Below are 17049 nucleotides of genomic sequence, written 5' to 3'. Positions count from 1 at the left end.
GGCTTATTATTAAAAAATGACTGACTTAGGCCATTAGCATTAAAAGATAAATCTAATTATACTTTAATCACTTTTGTCTTGAAACAAACACTCATTCTTAATAACCCTTAAAATAATTAACTAAAACTTTAGATTCAATGAAATATTTTAAACAATATTAGTAACTATATTCCTTCTAAAACATAATGGAAGCTAATTAACAAAATCAAGATACTAAATACAAAATCCTCACATACACATAAGTGTCTTAATTTCAATATCATTCATAACATAATTTCTTAATTTACTTTATTTTATATCCATAAAATATCAGAAAGAAAAGTGAAATATACAAAATATATAGGCGTACCTGATAAAGTATTTCCTTCTTTCATTCTTAGTGGGAAGTTCAACTCTCCCCCTCGAAATATGGACTAAGCGATAGAGTCATATTTCGATGAACTTTCATAACAAATATTTCACATTATTGGGATGAAGGATGTGAGAACTTGATACTAATGGAAAAAAAATTCCAATAGCCTAACATTAATCTCCGATCCACTTTTAACACTTGAGGGCTTTATCTTAAAACTTTCATATTCATGAGGCCATAATATCATCATACTCATAATGTCTTATGAGCATAAATTTGTTTGAGCTTCAACCATAATTCTTTATGATTGGCAACATGATAAAATGAACTCAAAAGGTTCCATGATCTTTAGGCTTTGAGAATTACTTCTCCATTATTGCCAGAGAAATTACAACATAATTGTACCAAGGGATTTACTCCCCCAGATCTTTACTGGCATTGATCATAAGATAGATTTCTTTAGATTGCTCCCATTAGATATTAATAGACAAGAAATCCATTAGATTTCTTATCAATTTCTTAATTAGCAAGACTTCTCTAATAGGAGCTTATTGCGTTTGTCCACACAATCATAATTAATGACCTCATGAACAATATATTCTTATGTACTTAGTCTATTTCTTATTGAGGGTACTTAAAATAGCCAAGAAAATTATGGCTAAATTCAAACCATTATCAATAGGGACACTTTAATTGATAATTTTTTTATAAAACTTTTATTATTCTACTTTGCATCACCTTTGGGCAGAAACAAAGTAGAGCTTAATATGAAAATAAATATTAATAATTTTTCATCTTATTATAATAGGCATAAAAATTTCTTATGCAAATATTAATACTCAGGGAATGTTATATCAATATAATCAACTTTGATCATGCTTGAGACTTGGAAACTTAATTGATCTGGGAATTAAATAATGACACATGGCTATAAACAGCTTTGGTCATAATATAGTCATAAGTCACATATATAATCATAAAATTTATCAAGTCTCAAGAACACTTTAATCAGAGGCATTTATTTGCGGAAGCGTAAATATTAGTTGTTAATATTCTCTTATGGTTACTCAAACCTTTTGCCTTTTGCATAATTCCCCAATAATACATCAATCATATTGTGGCCTTATATAAGAAATAAATCCAAAAGTCATTCGTGCATTAAGATTTTCCCATATCATTAACTTCTTTTATTGATCCAATCCACATCAGCTTTGGCCAGAAGTAGATAGGAACAATAAAATTTTGTGAACAAGTATTCATTAATCAGCTTTGGCTAGAATAACAAATACAAGTCACACTTTATTTGACTTTCGTCTTCTTTTACTGATCTAGCCCATATCAGCTTTGGCCAGAAATGGATAAGAGCAGGAAAATTTTGTGGTCAAATATTCATCAATCAGCTTTGGCCAGAATGATAAATATAAGCCACACTTAATTGAAATCACATGTCTCTATGTGCTTCTTTTATTGAACTAGTCCACATTAGCTTTGGCCAGAAATGGACAAGAACAATAAAATTTTGTGGATAAGTATTTATCAATCAGTTTTGGCCAGAATGACAAATACAAGGCACACTTAATTGAATTTGAGACATGTTTTTAATAAAACAATCCTTTAATGTGCATGGCTTATGGACAATAAAATCTTTATCAATGGGCAAGACATTATGTCAATTCATGATTATACTCAACTTTGGTTGGAATACAACCATGAAAAGTTGACATTGGGTATACTTAAGCCCAATACTTTAGTCCAGAACTAAATTTTCTATTGGTTTAATCATGGTCTGGACACTTAAGTAATCATAAGAGGCCACTTATTTTTTAGGAATAAATCAATCATTAATATTAAATTTAGAGAACTCATTTATCATAAAAGGCATTATTCAAATAATACACCATTTTGGGCACCAAACATTAATTACTTTATTTTGGGCTATTTATTACAAATAAAAGGGACATAATTTCTTACTATAGAGAATAAGCATAAATGGCTTAAAACTTAATTTTATTGCCCAAAATAATAATATTTGGTCTCAAATCATGAATCATATTAGTCTATGACCCTAATATTCTTTAGTGGGCAAAAAAACTCATAACTTGATTAAAGTAATCTCATAAAACAATACTTAATAAAACTAAACTTTATTTTGTATAATATTATCACATTAATGTTGGGGATAAGCATAATAATCAATTTCATAAATATAAGGAAATTTCATCACATAATAAGTGTATTTATTATTCTTGTCATTATTTACGAAGGCATGATAAAAGATCTTTACACTTTAAACATAAAATAACAATTATAATCATAATACTTAAAAGTGAAACAATATTTATAATCTAAAAATAGCAATATCTTAGCCCATCAATTCATTTGGCCCATTACTATGTAGCCCAATATTTATTTCATAATTTTTCAGGAAAAGTATCAAGGAAATTCGGCTCAAAACTCCTTTTTCGAGCTGGGCTGATTCCGGCCTGGCCCGTTTAGGCCGCACCGCCTCTCGCCCGGGCTCCAGGCCCGACAACCAGGGCCTCGGCCGGGAAAGAGGCGCCCCGGCGCCGGCCTACTTTGCCCCGCCGGCTCGTTCCGGCCCAAGACGCGTGCGCCGTCGGATGAAATCCGACGGTCAACGCCGCGCCCTCGCCGCACAAAAATGCCACTCGGCCGGCCGCGCCACAAACCCTAACTTCATTTGCTCCCTCCCTTTCTCACTCCTCTCCACCAGCGATTGCACCCGAGCGAGCGATGGCGGCGCGCAGGTGACGGCGCGGCGGCGTGCACGCGCACAGAGCGGAGGAAGCCTGCGGCGCTACCGAGCTCCACTCGCCGGAGCCGCTTGCGGCCTTCGCAGGCACGCGGCTCCGTCGAGCGGCGCTCGACTGTGCCCTAAGGCGGCCCTGCACGCACGCCTGCTGGCGATCCCACGACGGCGGCGGCAGGCACGCCGGATCCGGTGGCACGACCACCTCCCCGACAGCACGTACGAGGGCGGCGCCGTGCAGATGCGGCAGGGACAACGAGGCCGCTTGGGGCCAAGTCCCCGAGCGCGCGCTCGCTGCTGAGGTGACGGCCGCGGTGGCGCTGTGAACGAAGTTAGCCACCGCCACCCTAAGGTACGTCCACTGCCACTTCTTTAGCTTAAGATTAGGGTTAGGGTTCAAAAAAAAATTTGGGGGTTCGCCGAGCTCCAGTAGATCTAGGGTTTCGGGTTTGGGGAAATCCATTAGGTTTTACTTGAACTTCGACTTCCCCTTCCTTTTCAGTGCATCAACCGAAACCCTAGGGGCCACTTAAGCTTACTGATCATCAAGGTTGCTTAATTTAGGCACAATTTCAACTTGACAGAGACATAAATTTATAAACATGATGAAAAACTTAAGCATGAGTGTGGCAGAACCGCCTAAATTATCCCGGCTCAAGTGCGTAAACCATCACCATAAAGGCAACATTAGCTTAAACGCACTTCAAACGGAACAATTTTTGGTCTGTCGGGTAACGTCCCGATACAACCACCGATTCTCGGATCGAACAAGCATACCTCGCACGAAGGCGAGTCCAGAGATATTACAACCCCAAATTTTACAACACAGGCAAGTTCCGTAGTGATTACAAAATAGTTCAAACCATTATTACAAAACCAACTTAAGTAAAACAGTTCTACAAAACATAATTATAAGTTCAGAGTCTAAACAGCGGAAGATGAAACACGATTTCTACAACACGTCGCCAAAAGTATACCAAGCTAGCCCAAGCCGGGTATCACTCGTCATAGTCATTGCCGGCCGAAGACGTATCCCATTCTACGGACCAGCCAGGAGGCAAAGCGCAAGGATAGGTCAAGCTAGCGATCTGATCCTCAAAACTCATACCTGAAAAAGGATTTCAACAGCAAGGCTGAGTATTCTAATACTCAGCAAGACTTAACCGACAACGGGTATAAGTAGCCCACCTTAGCTAGACTATGCAAGGCATTTGTAAGGCTCTGGTTTTCCTTTGCTGAAAAGCAATAAAGAGTAGGTCCTTACTTTCAAGTTTTAGCTTCAAGATTCTAGTTGATTAACCATTCTATGTAAGCATCTACTAACCATTCATGGTGAAACTTCTTAAGCAAACATCCAGATTAATAAGAATATTGTTGCTCTTATTACTCTGTGTGGCAAAGAGATCAAGCAGTCTCATTTCATCGTGAGAGGCGGACGATTCTGAATCGAAATTCAACCTTGCAAGGGTAACCTAGCACACACGTCTGGAATACCGTCGGGTCATTCCCAAACAACCGTTAACCTTTCTTTCCGGCTTGTGGATAGTGCCACTCTCCCCGACTACAGGGCTCCAAGGCCGAACCTTGTCCCTAGAAGTCGTAGTGTTGCGCAACATAAAATAAAACCTATCCCTACTGAGAGAGTGGGAGGTATATCCACTCCCCGGTCCAATCGGCTACTAGGCTTGCCGCGTACCATATTTACGGCATGTGACTAGTACTTTCAAAAACTTAACCAGCACTACCACACACCGCGACCTTAGCAAGTTCATCAACACAGACGGGGTCTCACATAGGACATAATATCGAACACAACCCCGTCCGTCGTCCTTATATTGATAACAGAAAGTAAACAAGCAATTCCTATAAAGCTCGCGAGTGACAGGCAATCACTCGACTTTTACCGGTCCTATAAGCTTAGCAATTATTCGAACTCAAGTCTAGTGTTCAGTACATAGGTTCCTAGGATCATGCATCTAGAGTTTCAATTCAACTCCTAGGAACTGTAAATGCACAAGTAAAATAATACAGTAAATGAAATTAATTTTGAAGTATAGGTTATGTCCGGGGCTTGCCTTCTCGGTAATTGCTAACTATTTCAGCGCTAGGCTCTTCCGAACTTTGGTTCGGGGCTTCAGTTAGTTCCGCAGTGTTCACTTGAGCTTCGAGATCACCTCCGTCAGACTCCGGAATTAACTCGTACGTCCCGTCTGACAAAGTAGTCGTATCTATATGTAATGCAAGAACAACATTATAAACAAACATGGGCAATCGTTTATAGAGTAGTTAAATGACAAATTTAACTACACAAGGCATCATGATTAACAGCACAAAAGAAGTTAACTAACTTCATAAAATGAGTGGTGGTGATTTATCATACCACTAAGTCATGGTTTGTAAATAAATCATCAAATTAGAGTACAAAAAGTAATAAATTATACCAAAATTACACTAAACATAACATGAACAAAGTAATCTACCCTTCAAAAATCATATCAAGACATGTAATCATTTAATCACAATAAATCATTTATGCAGGCAACACCTAGTACAAGCTTGAATTATACAGACTAAAATATTGCAAAGTAGAAGCTCAAAATTTAACAGGAGATTTACAAAGGTAAGATCTAGCTACAGTGAATTTTTCATGATTTTATGTACACAGAATTAACTCTGAGAAAATAACTAAAACAAACAACAGATTAGCAAGATTTATTTTTAGCCCCTAATCTAGCCATGAACTAAGGCTCAAACTTCCTGGACAAGCTAATATACTCCAGAAGAACACTCAGGAATATTTTCAGGATTTAACAAGAACAGAAACTATTTATCATAAATAAAGTATACTAAACAAGGATTAAATCAAATAAATAGCTACACAAGAGAACTGATCATGATATTTTTATAGCAAAGCTAGTGTAACATGAGTAAACTACCACAAAAATTTCAGAGTAAGACCAGCTTTCAAGCATTAGATAAGAAAAAGACTAAACATCTAGTATTTATTTACCTAGTGACACAAAACCATTTATACGGCAAAAACTTGCAACTAAAGCCTAACATATTATGGTTCTACTGCATAGAGCTCTTCAAGAGGATTCCAAAACATCAAGATTTTCTAATTTACGAATTTTCTACGAATTGATCTAGAATTTCAAAGTTCACTGAAAATATTACAAAGCAGCCCCTACTGGCACTATTCATCTGAGTCTAGGCCTATGCAAATAACCCCCTGGGTTTTCTTTCCTTTCAACCCGAGGTCCCTGGGCCGGGTCAGAGAGGGGAGGCGGCGGTTGACCGGCCGTTTCCCGGCGAGGGGCTCACCGGCGGCGAGAGGGGAGGGGTGCGTGAGCTTCACGGGTGCAAGGCGCACCTCTGGGTGGCCTAGGGTTGCGCGGAGGGGCTCGGAATCGGCGGCTCGGCAGAGCAGGGCGGGTCGGCGGCGGAGGCAAGCGACGGCGAGGGTGCTCCGGTGAGGTTCAGGCGAGGGGAAGTGGCCTGGGAGCTGCGCGAGGTCGAGGCGGTGCTAAAGGTGGGGGTTGTAGGGGTGGAGCGGGTCTGGGGTGGCGGCTCCGCGGCGGGGTGAAGCTCGCCGGCGTTCGGGGTGAGCGGCGGCGGCGTTCTGGGGCGTGGGGTTAGGGAACTGGCGAAAAGAGGAGGGGAATAGAGCGCGGGGCTTCTTGTAGTGCTCAGGCGCGCGAAAGATCGAGAGCTGGGCCTCGGGTTTGGGCTCTCCACGGCGGCGTCGCGGTGGCGGCCGCCGGGGAGGTTCTGGGCGCGGCGGGGCGGCGTGGCGAGGGGTGGAGGCGCCAGCGCGAGGCAACAGGCGGGGGAGGAGCTCGTCCGCGACGCGTGGGCGCCAGCGCACGGCGAATTGATGGCCGGGAAGGCCGGGAAATCGTCGGCGGGCGGCGCTGTCGGTGGCCGGCGGCGAGAAGCAGAGCAGAGAGGGGGAGATGGTCATAAGGGCGATTTTGCAATTTCCAAAAGTTCCAGGGACCTTTCTGTAAACAAGCAATAACTTTTAAATCAAAGCTCAAATGGAAAAGTGCCCAACATGAAAGTTGTTCAAAATTTCAAGATCTACAACTTTGATGTTGTGCAAAAATTTATTTGGCCAAAGCTTCAAGAGCTAAAATTAAAACTGTTGAAGGGATTTTGAATTCCAGGAAATTTGTCTTTTTCAAAGCAATTTCATTTCAAATGTAGACCTTCAAGCAAAAAATTGATGCCATGCAATAAATGCACTGGAATTTTGCACAAACACCCTCCACAAAAGCTATATTCAGAAATAACTATATAAAGGACCTTGCATAAAATCATAATTACACATATACCCTTTCATAATTACAAAAAGGTCCTTTTTAAGTAATTCTAGCACATGATGCATAGCAAACCTACCCAATTACTGTGCAGACACTTAATTAATTACTGTGTAAACACCCGGGGTGTTACAGCCTTCCCCCCTAAAAAGGAATCTCGTCCCGAGATTACAGGAAGAAAAGGGTGCAAAGAATTGGTACCTGGATTGGTTCTAAGAAAGTCGGGAAAGTTTCTTTGGAGAAAATTTTCAGTCTCCCAAGTAGCTTCTTCTACAGTATGCTGATTCCACTGGATCTTGTACATTTTAACTTTCTCCCTTCTAGTACTTCTTTCTTTGGTGTCAAGAATCTTGATCGGATACTCCGTATAAGATAGATCGGATTCAATTTCGATATCTTGTGGTTCAAGGATTTCAGTAGGTACCCTGGTGCACTTCCGAAGTTGTGAGACATGGAAGACATCATGAACGGCGGCCAACTGAGATGAAAGACGAAGTCGGTAGGCAACGGGTCCACAAGTTTCGATAATTTCAAATGGTCCAATGTATCGGGGTGCTAATTTTCCTTTTAAGCCAAAGCGTTGAACACCTTTAGTAGGAGATACTCGCAAATATACAAAGTCTCCTACCTCGAATTGTAAAGGATCTCTCCTTTTGTCTGCATAACTTTTCTGTCTTGATTGAGCTGCTTTAAGATTAACCTGGATAATTCTGACTTGCTCCTCTGCCTCCGAAACTAAATCTGGCCCAAAAATTTTGCGTTCCCCAGCTTGTGACCAATTCAAAGGAGTTCGACACCTTCGACCGTATAATGCTTCAAATGGGGCCATTTGCAAGCTAGATTGATAACTGTTATTGTATGAAAACTCTGCCAGTGCTAAGCACTTAACCCAATTCTTGCCATATTGAATAACACATGCCCTCAACATGTCTTCAAGGATTTGATTGATTCGTTCAGTTTGCCCATCTGTTTGTGGATGATAAGCCGAACTACGAATCAATTTTGTTCCAAGGGATTCCTGCATTTGCTCCCAGAAACGTGCTATAAACTGAGGCCCACGATCAGAAATAATCGTCTTTGGAATGCCATGTAAACGAACAATCTGATCGAGATAAATCTCTGCGTACTTCTTGGCAGAATAAGTGGTGTGTACTGGAATAAAATGAGCGGTCTTGGTGAGTCTATCAACGATTACCCAAACAGAATCATGCCTATGAGGAGTAATGGGTAAACCGACGATAAAATCCATACTGATGTCCTCCCATTTCCAGGATGGAATAGATAAAGGTTGGAGAGTACCAGCTACTTTCAAATGACTAGCTTTAACTCTTTGACAGACATCACACTCAGAAACATATCTGGCGATCTCTCTTTTCATTCGAGTCCACCAGAAATTTTGTTTGAGATCATGGTACATCTTGGTACCACCGGGATGAATCGAAAACTTCGATAGATGTGCTTCATCAAGGATTTGCTTTCTAAGCTGATGATCCTTAGGTACCACCAGTCGGGATTCAAACCATAGAACTCCCCTATGATCCACTCTGAAACATTTATACTTTGCTTCTCCCTGTGATAACTTTTCCTTGATAACCTTGATACCCTCATCATGTAATTGTCCCATGATGATGCTATCATGAAGTGTAGGCTCAAGGGATATATGGTTCAAACTTCCTTGAGGTACCATTTCTAGGTTTAACTTCATCATTTCCTGGCATAGAGTTTCATTGAATGGTTCTACAGATAGACAATGGCATTGTGACTTGCGGCTGAGTGCATCCGCAACCACATTAGCCTTTCCTGGATGATAATGCACTTTTAGATCATAATCCTTTATCAACTCCAGCCAGCGTCTCTGTCTCATGTTGAGATCCGCTTGAGTGAAGATATATTTGAGACTCTTATGGTCAGTGTAAATATTACAGTGAGTTCCCATAAGATGATGTCTCCACATCTTAAGAGCGTGAATAACCGCTGCTAATTCCAGATCATGGGTCTGATAATTCTTCTCATGATCCCGGAGAGCTCTTGATGCATAAGAAATAACCCGGTTGTCCTGCATAAGCACACAACCAAGTCCCGTACCCGACGCATCACAATAGACATCAAAAGGTTTAGTACTGTCCGGTGTAGACAATACTGGAGCGGTAGTCAATCTTGCTTTAAGAGTTTGGAAAGCTTCTTCACACTTATCATTCCAAACGAACTTCACTCCCTTCTTTAATAACTCCGTCATAGGCTTGGCTATTCTGGAGAAATCAGTAATAAACCGACGATAATATCCAGCTAAACCAAGAAAACTGCGAATTTGATGAACTGAAATAGGAGATTCCCAATCCATCACTTCTTGTACTTTAGTTGGATCAACAGATATACCATCACTGGAGATAGTGTGACCTAAGAATTTCACACTGTCCAACCAAAATTCACACTTGGAGAATTTGGCATAAAGATGATGATCTCGTAATCGTTGGAGAACGATACGCAAATGTTCAGCATGATCTTCTTCATTCTTGGAGTAGATCAAGATATCGTCAATGAAAACCACGACGAATTTATCCAGCTCCGGCATGAAGACTGAATTCATCAAGTACATAAAATATGCTGGGGCGTTGGTAAGACCAAAAGACATAACCAAATATTCATATAGTCCATATCTGGTAGAGAAAGCAGTCTTTGGAATATCACAAGGCTTGATCTTTATTTGATGGTAGCCAGAACGAAGATCAATCTTAGAGAAAACCTTAGCTCCAGCTAACTGATCAAACAGAATATCAATGCGGGGAAGAGGATACTTGTTTTTAATAGTGACCGCATTGAGTGGTCGATAATCAACACATAGCCTCAAACTATTGTCTTTCTTCTTCACAAACAGGGCTGGACATCCCCAGGGTGAAGAACTGGGACGTATAAAACCTTTGTCAAGAAGGTCTTGGAGTTGGACTTTCAATTCTGCTAATTCATTTGGAGGCATTCGGTACGACCTCTTAGAAATAGGGGCGGTACCGGGTTGAAGTTCGATAACAAACTCGATGTCTCTATCAGGAGGCATTCCAGGTAAATCCTCTGGAAATACATCCGCATACTCCCACACAATAGGGATATCTTCAAGTTTAATTCCTTTTGCGGCATAAGCACAAGAGTTAATATACTCTCGTTGGGGTAGATAGAGTATGGTGGCTCCTTGATGTGGTGAATCTATCTCGACAGCCCGGGAAGAGATATCTAATAGCACTTTATGTGTAGTCATCCAATTCACGCCTAGAATAACATCCATGCCTTCTAAATTTAGCAAAATCAAGTCTGTCTTTATCAATTTGCTACCCAGCTTAATTGGCACACATCTAGTGATTTGATTGGAAGCTATCTTCCCACCAGGGGTTGTTATCATAAACGATCCCTTAGTATGACAAAAATCCAATCCTAATCTTGCTCCAAATTTGGCACTTATAAAACTATGCGTTGCACCAGAATCAAATAATATGACTGCGGGTTTATTGTGGATAGAGAAAGTACCCGTCATTACTGGTGCTCCTGCTGGAAGGTCTGCAAGAGTAGTGAAATTAACTCGCCCTTGCCGGACTTGCACTATTTGCCTCTTGCCCTTGCCCTTGCCCTTGTTGTTGTTGTTGTTGTTGTTGTTGTTCTGATTAGAGTTTTGCCCTGGATTGTTTCTTCTGGGTTGTGGACAATTCTTGGCAAAATGAGAAGCACTGCCACAGTTGAAACATCGATTATTACTATTCCCACTATTGAACTGTGGGGCATTCGGCCTTGGGCTAAACTGCTGTTGTTGCTGTTGCTGAGGCACTGGAGGTCTGAATCCTCCTTGTTGCTGAGGCGGCCTAAAGACAAACCTACCCACTGGGGCATTTCTTTGTGGAGGCCTAGGTGGAGTATTTTGCACCAGGCGATACCTCGGTGGCTGAGCACTCGAGGGTCCCGTTGGTGCCTTCCGCTTTTTCTCAGCACGATGTGCAGCAATACAATCTTCCTGTGTAATGGCCATATTCACCAGCTCATTATAGGTATGGGGCTGAACCAAGTTTAAACGTTCCTTGAGCTTAGTATTGAGGCCACGACGGAAACGATCACGTTTCTTGGCATCAGTATCAGCATGATGGCCCGCATATTGGCACAGATGATTGAAGGTCTGTGCATATTGAAGAACAGTGCGGGTTCCCTGATCTAGAGCCAAGAATTCATTCAACTTTCTCTCCATCAGTCCATCCGGAATATGATGTGATCTGAATGCAGTTCTGAATTCCTCCCAAGATATGATATGTTCAGCAGGCTGCATTTCACAATAATTATCCCACCATATACGGGCAGGACCGCGAAGCTGTTGGGCGGCAAAGGGGGCCTTGTTTGCATCAATACATGGTACCGCTAACAAAGCAAACTTGGAATTGATTGTACGAAGCCAAGCATCGGCATCCAATGGGTCATCAGCTTTGCTGAAAAGTGGAGGTTGGGTACCAAAGAATTCCTGGTAACCCGCTGGTTGCGCCTCCCTTCCTCCATACTGTTGGCGTGGCTGATTTTGTTGCCCATGGACTAGCTGGCGAAGCAGCTCTGTTTGCATGGCCATTAACTCGGCCAGATTTGACGGGGGTGGCGGTGGTTGCTGAGATCCACTGCCAGTTTCACAACCAAAGCCATTAGGCGTTCCGCGTGTATGACCAACCATCTGTAATCATGGAAGACATCCATTAGATACATATTTCTCGCTTCCAAAATCAATGGTACATGCAATGATCATACATTTGGATAAAACAACATCAGCAAAAATGTAACTAGATGCGGTGTAGCACAATGTGCACAACACATAAATGTGCAACCCACAAAAATTAAAACTGGTCAGCTGCTAGATAGCTTCATGCTCCATCGTATAAAGACTCAATGCTGAGAGCAAAGGGTAAAGGAAATAATCTATCAATTCGCTCTTCCTTGCTATGTGCTATGTTGCTAAACAACAGAGATCATAGAAGGGGTTGGACTAAAAATTAGTCTCACAGATTCAACATGCTAACATTTGATGAACACATATGCCACAAAAATTTGCAACCTCTTGTATTCATCAAAGGGCGTGAAAAATGCACAAATAAAGAGATTTGCTAAGTAGAAGATTATTATTTCCAAACTGGTAGTCGCTACTTATATTACATCCAAAGCAGCCTTGTTCTTACAACCTAATATCGCTTAACCTTACCACATATAATACAACAAGTGGTACTCCTCCCTAAGGCTATTTTACAATAACATCTTCCCTATATACATATGTTACAACAAGAGAACACAACTAGCTAGGACAAGTCTAAGTCGCCTAGAAGTCGTCGAGGTTGCCCACAGAAGAGGCGCTGCCGGAAGAAGAGTCGTCCGGCTGAGGGTTAGGCTCAGCAAGTGCGTGCTCTGAATCTAAGTCAGATACTCCTTCAATCTCCTCTGGGTCCTCCTCTGCTGCTGCCGGCTCAGCTGGGGCATCTAGTTGCTCCTGGAGCATACCAACATGTGCTAAAGCATCAGCCCAATCTGCTTGCAACTCATTCACCTGTGCCTGAAGAAATCCGATAACTGTGTTGCGCTGCTCTATCTCAGCACCATACTCCATAGCCTGATGCTCAAACTGTGCAATAGCAGTGTCCCTCCCAGCAACGGCATCCTGAAGTCCCCCAATCTGAATATCCTTCAGACGAAGACCTCGCTGAAAACTCTGGGCCAAGTCTATCACCTGGTCCATGTGTCGCTGCTGAAGTATCTGGTAGTGAGACTGGGCATTCATATATCTGACTACTGCCTCGATAGTCTCATCCGCTACATCTCCAATCAAGTGCCCAAAGTGTGTGACCCTGAACAGCCACTCTGCATCGCCAGTACGGACTGCTGGAAACAAACCAATAGGATATGCTGCTACCTCCTCGGGGTGGTGCTCACAAAAAGTGGTGATAGCGTTGAGAGCTGCTTTCTCAAACGCATCCACAAGACGATACCCAATCACCTCAATCTCAATCGGTGGCCACTCCAAGGTGGGGTGCTGAGGAATGATCATTTTAACTCTGTTCTTCTTAATTCCATCCTCCGAAAACTGGCGTCCCGTGTACTGGGGTGGATCTGGGTAGTGGAAGGTACGAAGTGAATCCCAAAGAATCCTCGGAAAACCCTCCCAGTACAGACAATCGGTATGAGCATTTCCCTCCTCATCCCAAAAGATCTGGGAACAAGTCGCCATCTGAATCAAAAAGGATTCAAATGTGAGTAATGCAATTATCTCAAGACTTCTCAAATAAAGCTTTAAGAAGACTGCGGTAAAACAAATGTGATTCTAATTCACAAGATGATATGATTCCAACTCAAAGAATAATAAACCACAATTGGTACTGGTTCATCATTTGAGATTCTAAGGAATGAAAAGATCCTTATAACAACAAGATGGGGCTTAGGAGGAAGGCATGACTCGAAACCATATTTTTCATCTAAGGAAACCTAAGCATTTTACTAATATGCTACTAACATCAGAGTTTCACTTACTTATGTTTTAAGCACACTAACACTTATCTTATAAGGATTCATACTAGAAATTCCTTAACAAGCTCCTGTAGCAACTTCAAGTACTAGGAACAAATCAAACATCAACTAGATATGCATGCACGTCCTGTTCGTTCCTCACAAGATAAACAATTGCCAACTATCGTTGGGCTTACGTGGTTAGCATGGTGGCATACATAAATACGGCTCTCCCTATGTAGCTAGTCGATACATTCTAACCGTTCTTATCTTATCGAATCGTGGTTAGCGTACCTGCATAAGATTGACAGAACATAAATATATAACCCCAATGAACCTTTCATGCCAGCACTCATGAAAGCGTTCCCAAACATTACCGCTCACTATAGAAGCGGCAGCCATACAATTTCCGCCGTATGGCCAACGTTAACATACGCTAGTTAGTGGCGTATTCACGAGTTCCTTTACTCCCAATATAGTCGACCGAGATCGGTATATTGGCAGCAGCTCAAGTAAGTCACTGCTTGAGCGCAGCGTTCGGTTCGCATCGCCGACGGGAAGGTCAGACTCCCTCAGCTGACTGAGCACACTTTACTTCCAATATAGTCAACTAATAGTCGGTATATTGGAAGCACCTCAAGTAAGCCATTGCTTGAGGGCAGCGTTCGGCTCGCATCACCGACGGGAAGGTCAGACTCCCTCAGCTGACTGAGGATCCTTACCATCTTACCTCACGTAGGTGCGTCGTTACAAGAATTAAGAGTTGCTTGTGAGTATGGTTTGACAAAATGTAAAGTGCTGGAAGTCAGATACAATAAACCATACAAAAAAATAACCACCTAGTAATTCCCATAAATTCCCTAGGACTTTACGTTCTAAACACAACTCTTAACGAATCCAACGTAGTTTTCCGAAATTCTTTATGGTTCCAACACCTCTGGTATATGCTTGTAGCTCTGATGCCAGCTGTGGCAGAACCGCCTAAATTATCCCGACTCAAGTGCGTAAACCATCACCATAAAGGCAACATTAGCTTAAACGCACTTCAAACGGAACAATTTTTGGTCTGTCGGGTAACGTCCCGATACAACCACCGATTCTCGGATCGAACAAGCATACCTCGCACGAAGGCGAGTCCAGAGATATTACAACCCCAAATTTTACAACACAGGCAAGTTCCGTAGTGATTACAAAATAGTTCAAACCATTATTACAAAACCAACTTAAGTAAAACAGTTCTACAAAACATAATTATAAGTTCAGAGTCTAAACAGCGGAAGATGAAACACGATTTCTACAACACGTCGCCAAAAGTATACCAAGCTAGCCCAAGCCGGGTATCACTCGTCATAGTCATTGCCGGCCGAAGACGTATCCCATTCTACGGACCAGCCAGGAGGCAAAGCGCAAGGATAGGTCAAGCTAGCGATCTGATCCTCAAAACTCATACCTGAAAAAGGATTTCAACAGCAAGGCTGAGTATTCTAATACTCAGCAAGACTTAACCGACAACGGGTATAAGTAGCCCACCTTAGCTAGACTATGCAAGGCATTTGTAAGGCTCTGGTTTTCCTTTGCTGAAAAGCAATAAAGAGTAGGTCCTTACTTTCAAGTTTTAGCTTCAAGATTCTAGTTGATTAACCATTCTATGTAAGCATCTACTAACCATTCATGGTGAAACTTCTTAAGCAAACATCCAGATTAATAAGAATATTGTTGCTCTTATTACTCTGTGTGGCAAAGAGATCAAGCAGTCTCATTTCATCGTGAGAGGCGGACGATTCTGAATCGAAATTCAACCTTGCAAGGGTAACCTAGCACACACGTCTGGAATACCGTCGGGTCATTCCCAAACAACCGTTAACCTTTCTTTCCGGCTTGTGGATAGTGCCACTCTCCCCGACTACAGGGCTCCAAGGCCGAACCTTGTCCCTAGAAGTCGTAGTGTTGCGCAACATAAAATAAAACCTATCCCTACTGAGAGAGTGGGAGGTATATCCACTCCCCGGTCCAATCGGCTACTAGGCTTGCCGCGTACCATATTTACGGCATGTGACTAGTACTTTCAAAAACTTAACCAGCACTACCACACACCGCGACCTTAGCAAGTTCATCAACACAGACGGGGTCTCACATAGGACATAATATCGAACACAACCCCGTCCGTCGTCCTTATATTGATAACAGAAAGTAAACAAGCAATTCCTATAAAGCTCGCGAGTGACAGGCAATCACTCGACTTTTACCGGTCCTATAAGCTTAGCAATTATTCGAACTCAAGTCTAGTGTTCAGTACATAGGTTCCTAGGATCATGCATCTAGAGTTTCAATTCAACTCCTAGGAACTGTAAATGCACAAGTAAAATAATACAGTAAATGAAATTAATTTTGAAGTATAGGTTATGTCCGGGGCTTGCCTTCTCGGTAATTGCTAACTATTTCAGCGCTAGGCTCTTCCGAAATTTGGTTCGGGGCTTCAGTTAGTTCCGCAGTGTTCACTTGAGCTTCGAGATCACCTCCGTCAGACTCCGGAATTAACTCGTACGTCCCGTCTGACAAAGTAGTCGTATCTATATGTAATGCAAGAACAACATTATAAACAAACATGGGCAATCGTTTATAGAGTAGTTAAATGACAAATTTAACTACACAAGGCATCATGATTAACAGCACAAAAGAAGTTAACTAACTTCATAAAATGAGTGGTGGTGATTTATCATACCACTAAGTCATGGTTTGTAAATAAATCATCAAATCAGAGTACAAAAAGTAATAAATTATACCAAAATTACACTAAACAGAACATGAACAAAGTAATCTACCCTTCAAAAATCATATCAAGACATGTAATCATTTAATCACAATAAATCATTTATGCAGGCAACACCTAGTACAAGCTTGAATTATACAGACTAAAATATTGCAAAGTAGAAGCTCAAAATTTAACAGGAGATTTACAAAGGTAAGATCTAGCTACAGTGAATTTTTCATGATTTTATCTACACAGAATTAACTCTGAGAAAATAACTAAAACAAACAACAGATTAGCAAGATTTATTTTTAGCCCCTAATCTAGCCATGAACTAAGGCTCAAACTTCCT

Source organism: Panicum virgatum, chromosome 5K (genome assembly GCF_016808335.1).
Source record: "Panicum virgatum strain AP13 chromosome 5K, P.virgatum_v5, whole genome shotgun sequence".
In the NCBI taxonomy this organism is placed as follows: domain Eukaryota; kingdom Viridiplantae; phylum Streptophyta; class Magnoliopsida; order Poales; family Poaceae; genus Panicum; species Panicum virgatum.
The sequence above is the reverse complement of the archived record's forward strand: the minus strand, read 5'-3'. Positions refer to the sequence as shown.